Below are 20540 nucleotides of genomic sequence, written 5' to 3' on the forward strand. Positions count from 1 at the left end.
AGCGTAATTCTGAGGCGAGACGACCCAGAGGATAAAAGACCGCATTGCACAGCATCGTAGTACAATTCGACATCCTCAGTCGGGTCTCCCTGTGTCGTGTCATTTTGCCGAGATGGGACACAGGGACACTGACTTAAGATTTATGATATTGGAAGAAATTCCCCGTGATAAAAGAGGGGGGGACAGGATTTTAAAATTGAAGAGACGTGAGGTCTGGTGGATTAATAAATTACAGTCCTTGCATCCCGATGGTATGAACAAGGACTATGATTTATATTTATTTGTATAGGATATGACAATTGACACATGGGGATCGTAGTCATGTTTTATATGTATTATACTCCCGTAGATCGTTTGGAAGGAATTCCTGTTGGGAATGTGAAACAAAAGAATACTAGCTGGAATCTTTGATGAGATCTGAGAAACGACCAAGAATGTCATTACTAATATGATAACATATTGAATGTGATGTATATTCAAAAGAGTTCACTTGCTACATAATATCGTATTGATGGAAGATGAGAGAGAAATGCGCATATTAGGATGACTAATGTATATAGTAGAATGTATATTGAAGGATAGGAAATATCTTCATTTTGTTTGGCTGAAATAATAGTGGTTAATTACCTTATTAGGTGGTGTTTGTCTGTTTTTTAGTAATTAAGTTGATACACATGTGTGAGGCGGACTGGGTGTGAATAAGAGGAAATCTGTGTTTTGGCTTTTCACACACAGCCAAAATTAGCCTGACGAAGAGCGATGTGCGCTCGGAACTGTACAGTGGCTTGCTTGTACTAATTGAAATATTTTCAGTAAAGACACTTTTTGCATCAAGCATCGATCCACGTCTTTTTTCTATATATATATATATATATATATATACTAAATACACTGCAGCTGTCTTGCCCGCCTGCCCGAAGTATATTAGCGACAGTACACCAGGAACAGTGTGCAGTGAGATCTAGCTAAACTATATACGGTATATATATGGCCTAGTCAGGTATAGGCTTGGCTAGACTATATATATATATATATATATATATATATATATATATATATACAAGCCTGTATATACATCTATGAAATGCACTGAGCTCATTGAGTCACCTGCCTGGCTGAAAGTGTCTTTGAACATGCACTCAGGCAATGGCCTAGTCAGGTATAGGCTTGGCTAGATTATATATATACAAGCTTGTATATATATATCTATTAAATGCACTGAGCTCAGTGAGTCACCTGCCTGGCTGAAAGTGTCTTTGAACACTCACTCAGGCAATGGCCTAGTCATGTATAGGCTTGGCTAGACTATATATATATATACAAGCCTGTATATATATCCATTAAATGCACTGGGCTCAGTGAGTCACCTGCCTGGCTGAAAATGTCTTTGAACACGCACTCAGGCAATGGCCTTGTCAGGTATAGGCTTGGCTAGACTATATATATATATACAAGCCTGTATATATATCTATTAAATGCACTGAGTCACCTGCCTGGCTGAAGTATATTAGACACAATATACCAGGAACGGTCTGCAGTGAAATGAAGCTAAACTGTATATATATATATATATATATATATATATATATATATATATATATATATATATATATACTAAATACACTGCAGCTGTCTTGCCTGCCTACCCGAAGTATATTAGCGACAGTACACCAGGAACAGTCTGCAGTGAGATCTAGCTAAACTATATACAGTATATATATATATATATATATATATATATATATATATATATATATATATATATAAATATACAAAACCGGGATGCATGTATATACACAATACACTGCAGCTATCTAACTGTCTCGCCTGCCTGCCTGAAGTATATTAGCAACAGAACACCAGGCAGGAATTACCTGCCTGCTGAAAGTAAATGAAAGGACAGTGTCTGTCTCTCTCTTTAACAAACGCCACCAACACACTACACACGGTCGACGCGCAGGCAGCCTTATATAGTGTGGGGTGTGTATTTAACCCCCTGAGCCATAATTGGCCACAGGCACCCTGCCTGTGGCCAATTATGGCTCTCTTCGCTGACGGCGCTGTGATTGGCCAAAGCATGTGGGTCATAGTGCATGCTTGGCCAATCATCAGCCAGCAATGGCGCAGTGAATTATGGGCCGTGACTTGCCACTCGAATTTGGCGCGAATGGCCCATAATGTTCGCAATTCGACGAACGGTTGAACGGCCAATGTTCAAGTCGAACTTACGTTCCACTCGAACTTGAAGCTCATCCCTACCCTCTATCAGTGCAGACCCCCCCTCCATCAGTGCAGACCCCCCTGTCCCCTCCCATAGCGCCCCCCTGTAATGCAAATAAGCACATGTTTATTTGCATTACATTAAACTTTACAGACCTCAGAACAGCAGGGGATACAGCGATGTGTCCCTTGGACTTCCTCTCACACAGTGGAGCGGACCAAAGCCTTATCCCCCTCCTGTAGATGTAAACAGAGAGGAGGTGGAGGCAGCTTCGGTCCGCTCCGCTGTGTGAGACAAAAAGATATTTTACATATAATTAATAGAAACATTTTCATTTTTGACTGGACTTCCACTTTAAGTACAGACCCCCCCTCTCAGTATAGACCCCCCCACTAAGTACAGACCCCTCCCGCAGTATAGATCCCCCCTCAGTACAGACCCCCTCACCAAGTACAGACCCCCTCAATCAGTAAAGACCCCCCTCAGTGCAGACCCCCCCATCAGTGCTGACCCCCCTCAGTGCAGACCCCCCCTCCATCAGTGCAGACCCCCCTCCCTCCATCAGTGCTGACTCCCCTCGGTGCAGACCCCCCTCCATCAGTGCTGACTCCCCTCAGTGCAGACCCCCACTCCATCAGTGCAGACCCCACACACTGCAGACCCCCCTCAGTGCAGACCCCCCACAGTGCAGACCCCCCTCCATCAGTGCAGACCCCCTCCCTCCATCAGTGCTGACCCCCCTCAGTGTAGACCCCCTCCATCAGTGCGGACCCCCTCAGTGCAAACCCCCTCCATCAGTGCAGACCCCTCCTCCATCAGTGCAGACCCCCTTCAGTGCAGACCCCCCTCCATCAGTGCAAACCCCCTTCAGTGCAGAACCCCCCCTCCATCAATGCAGACCCCACCTCCGTCAGTGCAGACCCCCCCTTCATCAGTGCAGACCCCCCTCCAACAGTGCAGACCCCCCTCAGTGCAGACCCCCCTCCATCAGTGCAGGCCCCCCTCCCCTCCCATAGCGCCCCAGCACATGTTTATTTGCATTAAATTAAACTTTACAGACCTCAGAAGAGCACGGGATACAGCGATGTGTTCCTTGGACTCCCTCCTCCCTCTCACACAGTGGAGCGGACCGAAGCCACCTCCCCCTGCTGTAGATGTAAACAGAGAGGAGGTGGAGGCAAAAGACAAAAACAGAACATTCCATAGCTCAACTCACCAACCAGTCTGCCAACTGACCAAATTAACCTAACAGTCTGCGTTAAAAACAGGGGTTTAGTTAGCACACATTTGCAAACGCATGGATAAGCTGCAAGGCCTCTTCACGGCACCCTGTGTATGCTTGCAGCCCTAAAGCTACTAAATTTATAAGTGTCTCCACAATGGAAGCACGTGCATTAAATGGACAGATGAGGGGCAGGTGGGCCTGGAGGCAGCCCAATCCCCCTTAAAGGAACAGGAGCACACTGGACACCCAGCAAGAGCACAATGGCAGCAAAGGTGTACAATGTGTCCCCGGACCATATTTTACACCAGTAACAAACAAATGGCCCCTGCCCCCACCTATAACTGGCCTTCACAGTAAGGAGCACATGCGTTTGCAAATGCGTGCTAACTAAACCCCTGTTTTTAATGCAGACTGTTGGACAGGTTAATTTGGTCAGTTGGCAGACTGGTTGGTGAGTTGAGCTATGGAATGTTCTGTTTTTGTCTTTCATGTGATAGCCCTTCCATGTGCTCCTTGCTGTGAAGGCCAGCACAGCAAGGTGGGGGCAGGGGCCATTTGTTTGTTGTAGGAGGTGGAGGCGCCTTCAGTCCGCTCCGCTGAGTGAGACAGCCGGCGAGACACGAGAGATCAGTGTATGAGTGAGGACCATGAGGCGTTAGCGGTGCCGCTGCCCTCAGGTGTCACCCCTCTGGCGGGTGTCACCCGGTGCAGCCCACACCCCCTGCCCCCCCTAGCGATGCCACTGGGCAAGACACACTTGTCTTTGTACTCCTCCTCACCTGGTTGCCACCACACACGCTTGACACCATCTGAACCAAATAAGTTTGTCTTGGTCTCATCAGACCACAGGACATGGTTCCAATAATCCATGTCCTTAATCTGTTTGTCTTTAGCAAACTGTTTGCGGGCTTTCTTGTGCATCATCTTTAGAAGAGGCATCCTTCTGGGATGACAGCCATGCAGACCAATTTGATGCAGCATGCAGCGTATGGTCTGAGCACTGACAGGCCGACCCCCCACCCCTTCAACCTCTGTAGCAACACTGGCAGCACTCATATGTCTATTTCCCAAAGACAACCTCTGGATATGACACTGAGCATGTGCACTCAACTTCTTTGGTCAACCATGGCGAGGCCTGTTCTGAGTGTAACCTGTCCTGTTAAACTGTTGTATGGTCTTGGCCACCATGCTGCAGTTCAGTTTCAGGGTCTTGGCAATCTTTTTATAGCCTAGGCCATCTTAATGTAGAGCAACAATTTTTTTTCCAGATCCTCAGAGAGTTCTTTGCCATGAGGTACCATGTTGAACTTCCAGTGACAAGTATGACAGAGTGAGAGCGATAACACCAAATTTAACATACCTGCTCCCCATTCACACCTGAGGCCTTGTAACACTAACGAGTCACATGACACCAGGGAGGGAAAATGGCTAATTGGGCCCAATTTGGACATTTTCACTTGGGGTATACTCATTTTTGTTGCCAGCGGTTTAGACATTAATGGCTTTGTGTTGAGTTATTTTGAGGGGACAGCAAATGTACACTGTTATACAAGCTGTGCACTCACTACTTTACATTGTAGAAAAGTGTAATTTCTTCAGTGTTGTCACATGAAAAGATATAATAAAATATTTACAAAAATGTGAGGGGTGTACTGACTTTTGTGAGATACTGTAGATATTTGCTTAGATGTGATGCTATAACATTAGATGGGTAGATATACTATGTGATGCCCTTACTTTTAATAACTAAACCCAAGAACAAAAATATACAGTAATATATTGCAGCTTACAGTCCTTAAATGTGGTGGCTGCATTTGTTTTCTTTTTTTTTAAGCTAAGAACATTTTCAGCAAATACAGAAAATACCTGTTGTCTTGCAGGACATTCAGTGTCCTTGTCAGTTCCTGTGACCTGCACAGAAGATTATGTTCCTTCCTATCTATCTTCTGTAAACTATCAATTGTCCTATTCTCTATGTAATAGGGATGAAAAAATCCAGACATACACTATATTGTCAAAAGTATTGGGACACCTGCCTTACATTCACATGAACTTTATTGGAAAATTTATTGGTATTCCAGTCTTAGTCCGTAGGGTTCAATATTGATGTGGCCCACCCTTTGCAGCTATACCAGCTTCAACTTTTCTGGGAAGGCTGTCCACAAGGTTTAGGAGTGTGTCTATGGGAATGTTTGACCATTCTTCCAGAATCGCATTTGTGTCAGTCAAGTTCCTCCACCCCAAACTCACTCATCCATGTCTTTATGGACCTTGCTTTGTGCACTGGTCCAAATCATTTGGTGGAGGGGGGATTATGGCGTGGGGTTGTTTTTCAGGGGTTGGGCTGAAGTTTAAGCTGTTATAGCTGCAAAAGGGTGGGCCAATTCTATATTGTACCCTACGGAATAAGACTGGGATGCCATTAAAGTTCATGTGCGTGTAAAGGCAGGCGTCACAATACTTTTGAGTCATGTTCATACTGCTTTGACAGCATCTGGTTTTTCTAATGAAAAAGTCATATCTAGCCAATCTTGTAAGGGCCACCTTACCCAAATGGGTGACTCTATACACTGGACACCTTCCTCCCTAAAAGGGCATAATTTTTGACATCCTGCTGTAAAATATTTTTTGGCTCCATGCTTGAACAAACTTTTAATTTAGTTGGAATAGGGAAACTGCACAGCCATCTTTTGGAGAAGCTTGAACTATCTCCTCTGCTTTGCAGGGAACTCAGGATCTTCCATTTTAAGGCATCACATCAGCCTTGTAAAGGGAGGGATCAAAACCTACACATAGGCCATCCTCATCTTCTTTAGAAGCTTCTGAGGAGGGTTAATTGGACTGAGAAGGCTTTGAGACAATTTGACTGGTTCTGAAAGGAAAACTGGATGTTGTCAGAGTAGACGACCCTTACAAAACTCAGTGGAAACAACTCCTTTAACCCCTTCCCGACCAGCCGCTGCAGTTATACTACATAGCTGCACGTTGGCTCTTTAAGACACTGTAGCAGGTGCACACGTGTCCCTGGAGCCTGACACATGTGCCTGGCGGGCGCGATGACTGCCGGGCACCCGCGATCACTTGTGACAGAGCGAAAACCATGATCTGTGTGTGTAAACACACAAATCCCGGTTCTGCCAGGGGAGAGGAGACAGATCGTGTGTTCCTACTAAGTAGGAACAACGATCTCTCTCCTCCTCTAGTCAGCCACATTCCCCCCACAATTAGAACACATCTAGGGAACACATTTAACCCCTTGATCGCCCCTAGTGTTAACTCCTTCCCTGCCAGTGACATTTATGCAATAATCAGTGGCTATTTTTAGCTCTGATCGCTGTATAAATGTCACTGGTCCCAAAAAAATGTCAAAAGTGTCCATCACAATGTTGCAGTCCCCTCATTACTAGTAAAATAAAATAATAATAATAAAAAAGCACATAAATCAATCCCCTATTTTGTAGATGCTATAACTTTTGCGCAAACCAATCAATATACGCTTATTGCGATTTTTTTAGCAAAAATATGTAGAAGACTACATATCGATGAATATATGATGAAGAAATTAGTTTTTTTTTCTTTTTTTGGGGGGAATATTTAATATAGCAAAAAGTACAAAATATTGTATTTTTTTCAAACTTGACGCTCTTTCTTTGTTTATAGCGCAAAAAATAAAAAACACAGAGGTGATCAAATACTACCAAAAGAAAGCTCTATTTGTGGGGAAAAGTGGACACAAAGTTTGTTTGGGTACAACGTCGCACGACCGTACAATTGTCAGTTAAAGCGACGCAGTGCCGTATCGCAAAAAATGGCCTGGTCAGCAAGGGGGTAAATTCTTCCGGGGCTTAAGTGGTTAAAGTGCCTTGATGAATGTGGAGACCTTAGTTCTCCTCATCTGAATCAGTGGCTACTTGAACAAAACAGGATTCATTCAGTCATACTCATCCAGATCTTCTTCTGCAGAATATTATAAGGAGGGAATATTGGCTTCAGAAGACTGGTTTTGGAAGGAAAACTGGACATGGCCAGAATAAATGGCCCCTGTACAGGGTAAGTAGAAACAACTCCTTTAGAGTTTTTTGACCACATGCCTAATGAATTTGACAACCTGTTAGACCCCATACACACTAAACAATTTTTGTTGTATGATTTCCTTTAGATTTACCAAAACCATGAACTGCAAGGGCCTGCCTGATTGCATAAAAAAATTGAAACTCTTAAGAACTCGTAGAACAACGAAAAATTGGGCCTTGGGTGGTGGTGCCACAACACTGTAACGTCTCACAGATAGTCGTATTGGGTGCTGGAACGGGTCCTGCTGTGGAATATGATATCAAAAGTTGTAATTACAAGCCCCTGTTACACAGGGCAGAAAAATTGGGCCTTGGGTGGTGGTGGTGCGTCAATACTGTAACCCCTCACAGATACTCTTGTTGGGCACAGGAATGGGCCCTGCTGTGAAACATGACTGCCAGTTTCTTATCCTTCTGTGGCACCCCCTCTCTCACTGTGCATCCTCCAGCAGCATATAACAGACACTGTGGTTAAATAATTCTGGGGACTCCTCTGTGCACGATGGTGGGGCTACGGAAGGAGTGACTGTGAACAAGGAGCCGTTGGAATAGGCTGCTTTGGCAGCTGCGCTGGAAGGCAAACTACTCTGAGCCTGGGTGACAGAGGATGAGGAGGATGAGGACGGCTTCGTTATTTATATATCGTGCCTGGGGGGTGTCCTTAGTATGCCTGTAAAGCAGCACATCTTTTCCATGTTTATAACAGTACCACGGCAAAATTACATTTATAAAGGAAAAATGTCATTTAAAACTGCTTGCTGCTGTAATGTATTGGTGGATCCCGGCAATATAGATAAAAATACCAAAAATAACAAACAAAATGGCGTGGATGTTCCCCACAAAATCCATACCAGGCCCTTCAGGTCTGGTATGGTGAGTAAGGGGAAACCTGCACTAATTTTTTTTTTAAAATGGCATGGAGCTCCCCAGGTACTATATACTCTGAACAGCAATATATATACTATACAGCCTGCCCTATATACTCTGCAGAAAATCTGGGCCTTAGGTGTTGCTGGTACCAGAACACTGTAACCCCTCACAGTTACACTTGTTGGGGGCAGGAACAGGCCCTGCTGTGAAATATTATTTCAAAAATATTAAATTACGTGCTCCTGTTAAACAGGGGCAGAAAAATTGGGCCTTTGGTTTTGGTGGCTCCAGAACACTGTAAGCCCTCACAGTTACTCTTGTTGGGCGCAGGAACGGGCCCTGCATTGAAATATTCTATCAAAAATTGTAATTACATGCCCCTGTTAAACAGGGGCAGAAAAATTGGGCCTTGGGTGATGGTGGTGGTGCCACAACACTATAACCCCTCACAGATACGCTTGTTGTGCGCAGGAACGGACCCTGCTGTGAAATATTAGATCAAAAATTGTAATTACATGCCCCTGTTAAACAGGGTCAGAAAAATTGGGCCTTGGGTGGTGGTGCCCTAAACCAAAAATATTGTTGGAAGCTAGCATCATCAAGATATTCCCTCACCATATATATATATATATATATATATATATATATATATATATATATATATATATATATTATATATAATGCAGATGCTGGCGATGGTTCCTGGAACCATCAGACCTTGGTGCTGAGGACCGCAAAATTGTTTAAAGGCATCGGTCAGCCGGCCACCTTCTCCACCGCTCTTCCTCTGACTGAACAAAGCCTCAGCAACACGTTGTTTAGCACCAGGAAATGGTAATTCCCCAGGGTCTAGAAATGCGTTACACAAACCTTTCTTCAAGGCCTCCTGAAGATGTTTCATCATCTGCTCCCTCTGCGAAGGCAGGATGAGTTCTCCAACTTTACTCTTGTAACATGGATCATAAAGGGTTGCCAGCCAGTAATGATCCCTCTCCTTGATACCACGAATCCTAGAGTCCTTTCGCAGGCTTTGCAGAATCAGGGAGGCCATGCAGCATAAGTATGCAGAGGCATTCAATTCTGAATCCTCTGGGTCACTAAGGATCACATTATCCGTAATCACCTCCTCCCAGTCACGTACAACTCCTTGCATTTCTGGGAACTGAAAACCATCCCTTGAAGACTGCTGCTGAGTGCTATCCTATACATCCATGCTGACACAATCCCCCTCTTCCTCTTCTTCCTGTGTGTTTGGGGGGCCCGCAGGAAAGCTATCTGTATAAAAGGGGCCTTGAGAGGAAAGGAAGTCCTCCTCTTCCTCCCGCTGTTCTGCCTCAAGTGCCCTGTCCATGATTTCACGAAGCGTGTGCTCCAGCAGGAAGACTAGAAGGACAGTTTTACTGATGCATGCATTGTCGCTGCTCACCATCCTTGTGGCCTCCTCAAATGGTGACAGGACAGTGCATGCATCCCTGATCAGTAGCCACTGGCGTAGCGAAAACAAGCCAAGCTCCCCTGACCCTGTCCTGGTGCCATACTCGCACAGGTACTCATTGATGGCCCTCTGCTGTGTGTGCAGCTGCTGCAGCATTGCCAACATTGAGTTCCACCTGGTGGGTATGTCACAAATGAGGCGGTTGGTGGGCAGATTGCATTCCCTTCCAATGTCAGGCATCTGAGCACTGGCATTGTATGACCCGGCGGAAATGACCACAGACTTTTCTGGCCTGCCTCAGGAGATCTTGTAAGCCTGGGTACCTGCTCAGAAACTGCTGCACCACCAAATTCAGGATGTGTGCCAAACTTGAAACATGGGTCAAGTGTCCCGGTTGGAGGGTGGAGAGAAGGTTGGTGCCATGCAACCATTCCTAGCTGAAGCTGGCGTGGTGTCAACCACCTCTGAGCCTGCCCCTGAAGAGCTGACAAAATCTCTGCCCCAGTGTGGCTGGCAGACCAACTCAAGCAACTCAAGCACCGCATGGCATCTTTTAGCCTGACTGCTTGCGTAGCCCCTTGAACGCTTATGGAGCACGGCTGGTTCAGAGGACAAATCTGCAGAAGAGGCCATAGAGGAAGAAGAAGAGGAGGGGGTGGAGAAGAGAGCTGTGGCAGAATCACCACTAGCATTTTGGAGGCATGGTGGTGGAACAAGCTCCAACACTGAATCCTGTCTTGCATCCTTCCCAGCTGCCAGCAGAGTTACCCAGTGTGCTGTGAAGGAAAGGTAACGTCCCTGCCCATGCCTGCTGGACCATGAGTCTGTGGAAATATGAACCTTACTGCTGACCGCCCTGTCCAACGAGGCCAAAACATTGCCTTCCACATGCCGTTAGAGAGGCGGAATGGCCTTCCGTAAAAAGAAATGACGTTTTGGAACCTGCCACTGAGGTACAGCACATTCCACAAATTCACGAAAGGGGGCAGAGTATACCAGCTGAAAAGGCAGCAGTTGCAGTGCTAGAAATCTGGCCAAGCTAGCATTTAGAAGCTAAGCATGTGAATGGCTGGAACCAAATGTCTTTTTACAGTTCAGCAACTGGGGTAGGGAAATTTGCCAGCTAAAATCAATTGGTGGTGTACTGCTAGCAAATTGGCTGCAAGTATTTGGGACACCTATTGCTATACCTTCATTCCTCTCAGTGCAGGTGTTTGAGAGGACTGTAGGTATAGTAGGGTTGGAGATCCCAGATTAGGAGCAAGGAGAAGTCTGCCTTTTTCTTTGATGTGGGTCATTCAAGTGCTGCTGCCAGCGGACTGCATGGCAGGTCGCAATATGTCTGGTCAAGCATGTGGTATCCAAGTGGCTGCTGTTCTGGCCACACTTGATCCGCTTCAGACATAGTTTGCAAACAGCAACGGTGCGATCTACTGCACACGTGTCGAAAAAGGCCCACACCAAGGAACTTTTAAAAGTCAGCAGGGGGGTCAGCAGCGCCCTGCACCTGCAAACCTCTGCGGTGTGATGCATTAGGGTGGCTGCCCTTAAGCTGCCCCCTAGAGGACATCCTGCCTCATTAGATTTGTGCCTCTTCCTCCTCCTCAGTTTCCTCCTCTCTTCTCTCAGGCACCCAAGTACAGTTCCTCCTCATCACTGGAGCAAACTTGGCAGTATGCTGCAGCTGGTGGAACATGACTGCCAGTTTCTTGTCCTTCTGTGGCACCCCCTCTCTCTAGGCTCCCGTTACTCCCTTCCTCAACCTGGGAACCAACATCGGAGCCTTCAAATAGCTGCGCCTCCTCCAGCAGCATGAATAATTCTGGGGACTCCTCCATGCATGATGGTGGGGCTATGGAAGGAGTGACTGTGGACAAGGTGGAATAGGCCACTTTGGCAGCTGCGTTGGAAGACAAACTACTCTGAGCCTAGGTGACAGAGGATGAGGAGGATGAGGGCGGCTTCATTATCCACTCCAAGTCTTGTGCATGTTGTGGCTCAATAACACGGCCAGCAGCAGAAAAAAAGGACAAGCGTTCCCCGCGGCCACCTGCAGAGGATGCACCATGTCCACGACCACCGCTGTTGACTGTAGACACAGAGGCTGCTCTCCCTCTTTTAGTGGCCTGTGAGCATCTGCCACTCCTTGGAGGCCTTCTGAAGATTATGTATTTTTAGTTTTGCAACACCACACTACACTGTATTAGATACTGTGTACACCACCAGAAAAGTAGTAGAAACTGTACACACTGTATTAGATACCGTGTACACCACCTGAAGTGTATTAGAAACTGTACACACTGTATTAGATACTGTGTACAGCGCCTGAAGTGTATTAGAAACTGTACACACTGTATAAGAATCTGTGTACACCACCAGAAATGTAAAAGAAACTGTACACACTGTATTAGATACTGTGTACACCGCCTGAAGTGTATTAGAAACTATACACACTGTATTAGATACTGTGTACACCACCAGAAAAGGAGTAGAAACTGTACACACTGTATTAGATATTGTGTACACCGCCTGCACTTTATTAGAAACGATACACCTAGAGCAAGATCAATCCCCTGTCCCCATAAAGAGCATACTTTGGTGCTGGGACTCCATACCACCTAACTTAAAAACGCACCCTCTGATAGGGAATACCTTGAAACAATGTTCACAGGCCACAGTACAAATACGGCAAATGACCAAGGCGTCACTCTTGACCCAGATCCTAGGAAACCCCAAATTTCCTCCAGGCATATCATCCACACAATTTCAGATTTTACGTGAATCCGGTCATGTCAGTGCATCCCAGTTTGTGACAGGAGATAGCTGGCCCACCATTGAGGAATTAATGATTTCCACAGGCCCATACCGACTTACATTCTGGAATGCGGTACAAGTGCACCACTTAATACAGACTCTGAAAGACCCCCAGGCGTACACGAGACAGATAACTACATTCGAGGAATACTGCTCAGGACTAGAACCACTTTCCGAAGTCCTTTCCAAAACATACACTTTGCTTAACACCCCCCCGCCTCCCCCCGAGCAACCAGAGCTATCTAGCATCCTAAAATGAGGATCAGACCTAAACCAAACTTTCTCTATACCGCAAATACAAAACATGACAAACCTATCCCTCAAATCCTCACTGTGCACCAAAGTACAGGAGACCAACTATAAAGGTACTAACGAGGTGGTACATGACACCCAGCCGACTTCACACCATTTTTTTTAACACATCAGAGCATTGCTGGTGATGTGGTGTGGACAGGGGAACGATTCTACATATATTTTGGATGTGTCCCAAACTGACAGCCTATTGGATGGTAGTCCACACCATATCTTAAAAATTCACTGATTTTATGATCCCAGATGATCCAGCTGCTATACGTTTCAACCATATCGATTAAAACTTACAAAAAGTCCATACTACGACATCTAGTGAATGTAGCAAGGTCTTGCATTCCCTTACTCTGGAAACAGCAGAACCCGCCAACCATAGCGCTATGGTTGAAGAAGGTGGAAGATATAAACAAGATGGAGGACTTGATAATGACTGCGACAGACAGACATGAGACGTACAAGAAAACCTGGACCCATTGTGAATTTATTCGAATACTCAGAAGAAGGTAAATCTCTCTTTAATACATAAACACTGGAATGTACTTAAAATAATGCATCTTTACAAACATAACATGGGACACAGACGCATCCCAACCCAGTTGCCACCCCCAGAACCCCCCCTTTTTTCTTCCTTCCTACCCCCCCTCCCTTCCAACCCCCTCCTCCTGCTTCACTTTCTCTGCTAACTTTACCAGGTCTGTCTACACTTTCTCTTCTCTTTCTTTGGGTATTTTTAATGTATTCAATAATTGTTACTGGAAATGGAGAACGATCTTCCAGCTATATAGTTGAAGAGGATATGCTATCCCTATACCACAACTAATTACTACATTAAGACAGCAGGAAACGTCATCAATGGAAACTCCAGACTATAGAAATTACGATGTACTGTATATACCGATTTACTATTTCACATATTTGGAAGGCTGCGTCCTCCTTATACGCAGGCATGAACTGGCCATCGGGACTACCGGGAGTTTCCCGGTGGGCCGATGGCTCAGTGGGCCAGTCAGGTGCGGTCCTGGAGCCGCTTCTCTCTGAGAGTGAGTGATCACGATTTCACTGCTGTCAGGAGGAGCTGCTTCTGTCACTAGCTGGAGAGAGCATTAGGTGTTATGCTACCTCCAGCCTGCAGGGGGAGATAGACAGCCGGCAGACTTTCCTTCCTCTCTCCCCTTAGCACTTGTTATCACATGACTGGAGAGAGGAACGAGAAGCTGCCTTCAAAATGGTGAGTACATGGGGGAGGGGGAGGATAGGGAGGACTCTCTGATGTGAAGGGGACTTCTGATGGGGACTCTGATGTGAAGGGGACTTCTGATGGGGACTCTCTGATGTGAAGGGGACTTCTGATGGGGACTCTGATGTGAAGGGGACTGCTGGTGGGGAATCTGATGTGAAGGGGACTGTTGGTGGGGACTCTCTGATGTGAAGGGGCTTCTGATGGGGACTCTGATGTAAAGGGGACTTCTGATGGGGACTCTCTGATGTGAAGGGGCTTCTGATGGGGACTCTGATGTGAAGGGGACTTCTGATGGGGACACTCTGATGTGAAGGGGACTGCTGGTGGGGACTCTGATGTAAAGGGGACTTCTGGTGGGGACTCTCTGATGTGAAGGGACTTCTTATGGGGACTCTGATGTGAAGGGGACTGCTGGTGGGGACTCTGATGTGAAGAGGACTTCTGATGGGGACTCTGATGTGAAGGGAACTGCTGGTGGGGACTCTGATGTGAAGGGGACTGCTGGTGGGGACTCTGATGTGAAGGGGACTGCTGGTGGGGACTCTCTGATGTGAAGGGGCTTCTGATGGGGACTCTGATGTGAAAGGGACTTCTGATAGGGACTCTGATGTGAAGGGGACTGCTGGTGGGGACTCTGATGTGAAGGGGACTGCTGGTGGGCACTCTGATGCGAAGGGGACTTCTGATGTGAAGGGGTTTCTGATGGGGACTCTGATGTGAAGGGGACTTCTGATGGGGACTCTGATGTGAAGGGGACTGCTGATGGGGACTCTGATGTAAAGAGGACTTCTGATGGGGACTCTCTGATGTGAAGGGACTTCTTATGGGGACTCTCTGATGTGAAGGGACATCTTATGGGGACTCTGATGTGAAGGGGACTTCTGATGGGGACACTCTGATGTGAAGGGGACTTCTGATGGGGACTCTCTGATGTGAAGGGGACTGCTGGTGGGTACTCTCTGATGTGAAGGGGACTGCTGGTGGGGACTCTGATGTGAAGGGGACTGCTGGTGGGGACTCTGATGTGAAGGGGACTGCTGGTGGGGACTCTCTGATGTGAAGGGGCTTCTGATGGGGACTCTGATGTGAAAGGGACTTCTGATAGGGACTCTGATGTGAAGGGGACTGCTGGTGGGGACTCTGGTGTGAAGGGGACTGCTGGTGGGCACTCTGATGCGAAGGGGACTTCTGATGTGAAGGGGTTTCTGATGGGGACTCTGATGTGAAGGGGACTTCTGATGGGGACTCTCTGATGTGAAGGGGACTGCTGGTGGGGACTCTGATGTAAAGAGGACTTCTGATGGGGACTCTCTGATGTGAAGGGACTTCTTATGGGGACTCTCTGATGTGAAGGGACATCTTATGGGGACTCTGATGTGAAGGGGACTTCTGATGGGGACACTCTGATGTGAAGGGGACTTCTGATGGGGACTCTCTGATGTGAAGGGGACTGCTGGTGGGGACTCTCTGATGTGAAGGGGACTGCTGGTGGGGACTCGCTGATGTGAAGGGGACTGCTGGTGGGGACTCTGATGCAAAGGGGACTTCTGATGGGAACTCTCTTATGTGAAGGGACTTCTTATGGGGACTTTGATGTGAAGGGGACTGCTGGTGGGGACTCTGATGTGAAGGGGACTTCTGATGGGGACTCTGATGAGAAGGGGACTGCTGGTGGGGACTCTGATGTGAAGGGGACTGCTGGTGGGGACTCTCTGATGTGAAGGGACTTCTTATGGGGACTCTCTGATGTAAGGGGACTGCTGGTGGGGACTCTGATGTGAAGGGGACTGCTGGTGGGGACTCGGATGTGAAGGGGACTGCTGGTGGGGACTCTGATGTGAAGGGGACTTCTGATGGGGACTCTCTGATGTGAAGGGGACTTCTGATGGGGACTCTGATGTGAAGGGGACTGCTGGTGGGGAATCTGATGTGAAGGGGACTTCTGATGTGAAGGGGTTTCTGATGGGGACTCTGATGTGAAGGAGACTTCTGATGGGGACTCTCTGATGTGAAGGGGACTGCTGGTGGGGACTCTGATGTGAAGGGGACTTCTGATGGGGACTCTCTGCTGTGAAGGGGACTGCTGGTGGGGACTCTGATGTGAAGGGGACTTCTGATGGGGACTCTCTGATGTGAAGGGACTTCTTATGGGGACTCTCTGATGTGAAGGGACGTCTTATGGGAACTCTGATGTGAAGGGGACTTCTGATGGGGACTCTTTGATGTAAGGGGACTGCTGGTGGGGACTCTCTGATGTGAAGGGGGCTGCTGGTGGGGACTCGCTGATGTGAAGGGGACTGCTGGTGGGGACTCTGATGTGAAGGGGACTTCTGATGGGGACTCTCTGATGTGAAGGGACTTCTTATGGGGACTCTCTGATGTGAAGGGACGTCTTATGGGGACTCTGATGTGAAGGGGACTTCTGATGGGGACTCTTTGATGTAAGGGGACTGCTGGTGGGGACTCTCTGATGTGAAGGGGGCTGCTGGTGGGGACTCGCTGATGTGAAGGGGACTGCTGGTGGGGACTCTCTAATGTGAAGGGGACTGCTGGTGGGGACACTGATGTGAAGGGGACTGCTGGTGGGGACTCTGATGTGAAGGGGGCTTCTGATGGGGACTCTGATGTGAAGGGGGCTTCTGATGGGGACTCTGATGTGAAGGGGACTTCTGATGGGGACTCTCTGATGTAAGGGGGGCGCTGTTGGGGACATTCAAAATTAAAGTGGGCCGGTCATGATGTAGTCCAGGGCCAAATTTTTGTCCCAGTCCAGTCCTGCTTATACGCGTAAGATAATCACGCTTAACACGCGTAAGGATGATATTGGAGTTTTCGGGACTTTGAGTGAGGCACATGGGGAACGTGCCTCCATCCCTATTTCAAAGAAAGGAAAGGGAAATTGGGACTTTAAAATGAGGCCCACGGACAGCAGGAAGTAAATAAATAATGACGTTTATTAATCATAATTCCTGTACCGAACCATATCACAGACATAGACCACATGTAAAAGAAGAACATTGTAATAAATGTCATTCAATACACCTACGCACATATGTATGAGCGCATGCACTAAGGCATCAAGAATACATCAATATGTTAACTAGAGGCCACATGATGGTCACAAGCGATCAATGGGTACATACAATGATGATTACATATATATACACTTAAAAGCAGCATTGAGCAATGAAAATAAGAGTGTATAAAACCATAATTGATTGAAGGAGATTGTTCTAAATAGATGGTAAGATGTGAGCATAAATCTGTGTGACAAAATGCCCAATGCGTTTCGTGTGAACCACTCATCAGGGGCACAGTGCTCAAACATATCTATAAAATATAATAGAATAAATAATTAATCCATATGCAACCGATTGTAGCCAGGGGAAGTGATTATACAACCCCTGAGTACTTACATAAAATTCATTGCGGAGGAAGTGTGGTGATGATAGAGCCAAGGCCATATTGGCAGTCCTTGCCGGGAGCTGAGGTGGCAGAAAAACACGCAGTGGTGGGGCGTGTGCATAAAGCCCCCCCACACACGCACAGAACTCGGGACGCTGAATCTAGAGATGAAACAGTGACCAGTGATTGCTACCAGACGGGGTCTAAGAAAAAAGGGGGGGGATAAATGTTCAGTATCTCATATTGTACTGATAGGGTGAATAAAAAATATAACACATAATTTTGATGCATCAAATGAGGAGAAACTAAAATATAAAAATCAAAAACAGAACAAGTCCAGCTGAAGATGAAAAAAAGGAGAAAAATAAAATAATGAATGAATAAGAAATAAATGAAACACATACAGTGTCCATAGAATATGGTGTAAATAATAAGGGTAGCAACAGCAGACCTGATTGGTCAATGATAACGAAAAACCAAGGGGGAAAGAAGGAAAGGAAAAAGAGAGATAGTGACTGGTTGGAGAAGAAAAGAGAATGTGGTGATAGGTTAAAATAATAAAGGAGGGAGGTAGCCTGGTAGGAACTTACAAGTTTCCCAAGAAGAAAAAGTATACGAGTGCTACGGTGAAATCTGCCATCATCTAATATGCAGCACCCAGACTGTGTCGGGAGCGGCCATAAATATACATCCGCCCCAACCACGTGCACGCCGACTGACACCAGCGTCACGCAGCACGGCATATGCAGGGAAGGGCTCCGACGTGGGCGCAAAGCACCGCCCACAAAAGATACCCATGTGACCCCGCTAAACCGGCCTAGATGGAAAACACTAGTGCCTGCACGCCGCGACGTCAGAATTGGCGTCACCCGTGCGGCAAGATGCGTGGCGCCGCCCGCCCCCCACACACACCCACTCCCCCCAATCCTGATAGGGCATGAGGGAGTGAGAGGGGGAGGAGGGGGGACACGCAGAGCGCATCGCAGCTCCCGGACATAGGACGACAAAAGCGGCCCCGGCAATTCACAAACCACATAATTCCCAAGGATGTGTATCACAGCTATGCTGCACAATCTCATGGACACACATATATAGTTGTGTCCATTGAGAGTGTATGAACCCGGACAAGTTGAACAACCTTCCAGGGCTAAAAAACTAACCTGTGGGTAGCAGGGGAACACTGCTGTCCCTGTCCGTGGACCTCCATCCCTAAGTACGAAGGATATTGGAGTTTTCGGGACTCCTACACGCGTAAGGATGATCAGAAGAAATGGACAGCACCTGAGTTAAATATATGAGTGTCACAGCAAAGGGTCTGAATACTTAGGACCATGTGATATTTCAGTTTTTCTTTTTAATAAATCTGCAAAAATGTCAACAATTCTGTGTTTTTCTGTCAATATGGGGTGCTGTGTGTACATTAATGAGGAAAAAAATGAACTTAAATGATTTTAGCAAATGGATGCAATATAACAAAGTGAAAAATTGAAGGGGGTCTTAATACTTTCTGTCCCCACTGTATATTAGAAACTGTACACACTGTATTAGATACTGTGTACACCGCCTGAAGTGTATTAGAAACTGTATAACGGCTGTGGTGTATTAGATACTGTGTACACCACCAGAAGTGTAGTAGAAACTGTACACACTGTATTAGATACTGTGTGCACCGCCTGAAGTGTATTAGAAACTGTACACACTGTATTAGGCACTGTGTACACCGCCTGAAGTGTACTAGAAAATGTACACACTGTATTAAATACTGTGTACACCACCAGAAAAGTAGTAGAAACTGTACACACTGTATTAGATACTGTGTACACCGCCTGAAGTGTATTAGAAACTATACACACTGTATTAGATACTGTGGAGAGATAGGAGTAGTCTTTCTAACAGTAATGGTGATAAAGAGTATGTAGAAAATTGTACCATCATCCAGAAACTTGGATAAAGAGGTCGGGAGCTTGGTCGCCAACCAAGCCTCCTTAAAGAACAGGGGCAATTGGACTATCTCGGTATGATATAAACTTGAGTAAATTTAAGTATGTAGGCAGGTAAGTAAAAAATGTATATGAAGGTTTATTAATACAAAATTAATAACACATAATAAATAGTAAGTCGAAAGTAAGTTACGAATATAAAGTCTTTTGTGGTATTTGTGGATGAGGCTCTTTATCTTCTCAAATGGTAAAGCTGCCCATTCCTCTTGGCAAAAAGCCTACAGTTCCTGTAAATTCTTGGGCTGTCTTGTATGAACTACATGTTTGAGATCTCCCCAAAGTGGATCAATGATATTGAGGTCAGGAGACTGAGATGGCCACTCCAGAACCTTCACTTTATTCTGCTGTAGCCAATGACAGGTCGACTTTGCCTTGTGTTTTGGATTATTGTCATGTTGGAATGTCCAAGTACGTCCCATGCACAGCTTCCTGGCTGATGAATGCAAATGTTCCTTCAGTATTTTTTGATAACATACTGCATTCATCTTGCCATCAATTTTGACCAAATTTTCTGTTCCTTTGTAGCTCACACGCTGTGCCAGAAGGTTTTAGGCTTGTCTCTGAGCTGTTTGGTGTATTGTAAGGATACTTTGTGGCATTTGCGTAGTAATGGCTTTCTTCTGGTGACCCGATCATGCAGCCTATCTTTCTTAAAGTGATTCCTTATTGTGCATCTTGAAACAGCCACACCATATGTTTTCAGAGATTCCTGTATTTCCCCTGAAGTTATTTGTGGGCTTTTCTTTGCATTTCTTTGCATCCCAAACAATTTTCCTGGCAGTTGTGGCTGAAATTTTAGTTGGTCTCACTGACCATGGTTTGGTTTCAACAGAACTCCTCATTTTCCACTTCCTAATTAGAACTTCTTGGTATGAACACTGCTGATTGGCATTCTTAATTCCTTGGATATCTTTTTATATCTCTTTCCTGTTTTATACAGTTCAACTA

This window comes from Aquarana catesbeiana, linkage group LG02 (genome assembly GCF_042186555.1).
Source record: "Aquarana catesbeiana isolate 2022-GZ linkage group LG02, ASM4218655v1, whole genome shotgun sequence".
Classification (NCBI taxonomy): Eukaryota; Metazoa; Chordata; class Amphibia; order Anura; family Ranidae; genus Aquarana; species Aquarana catesbeiana.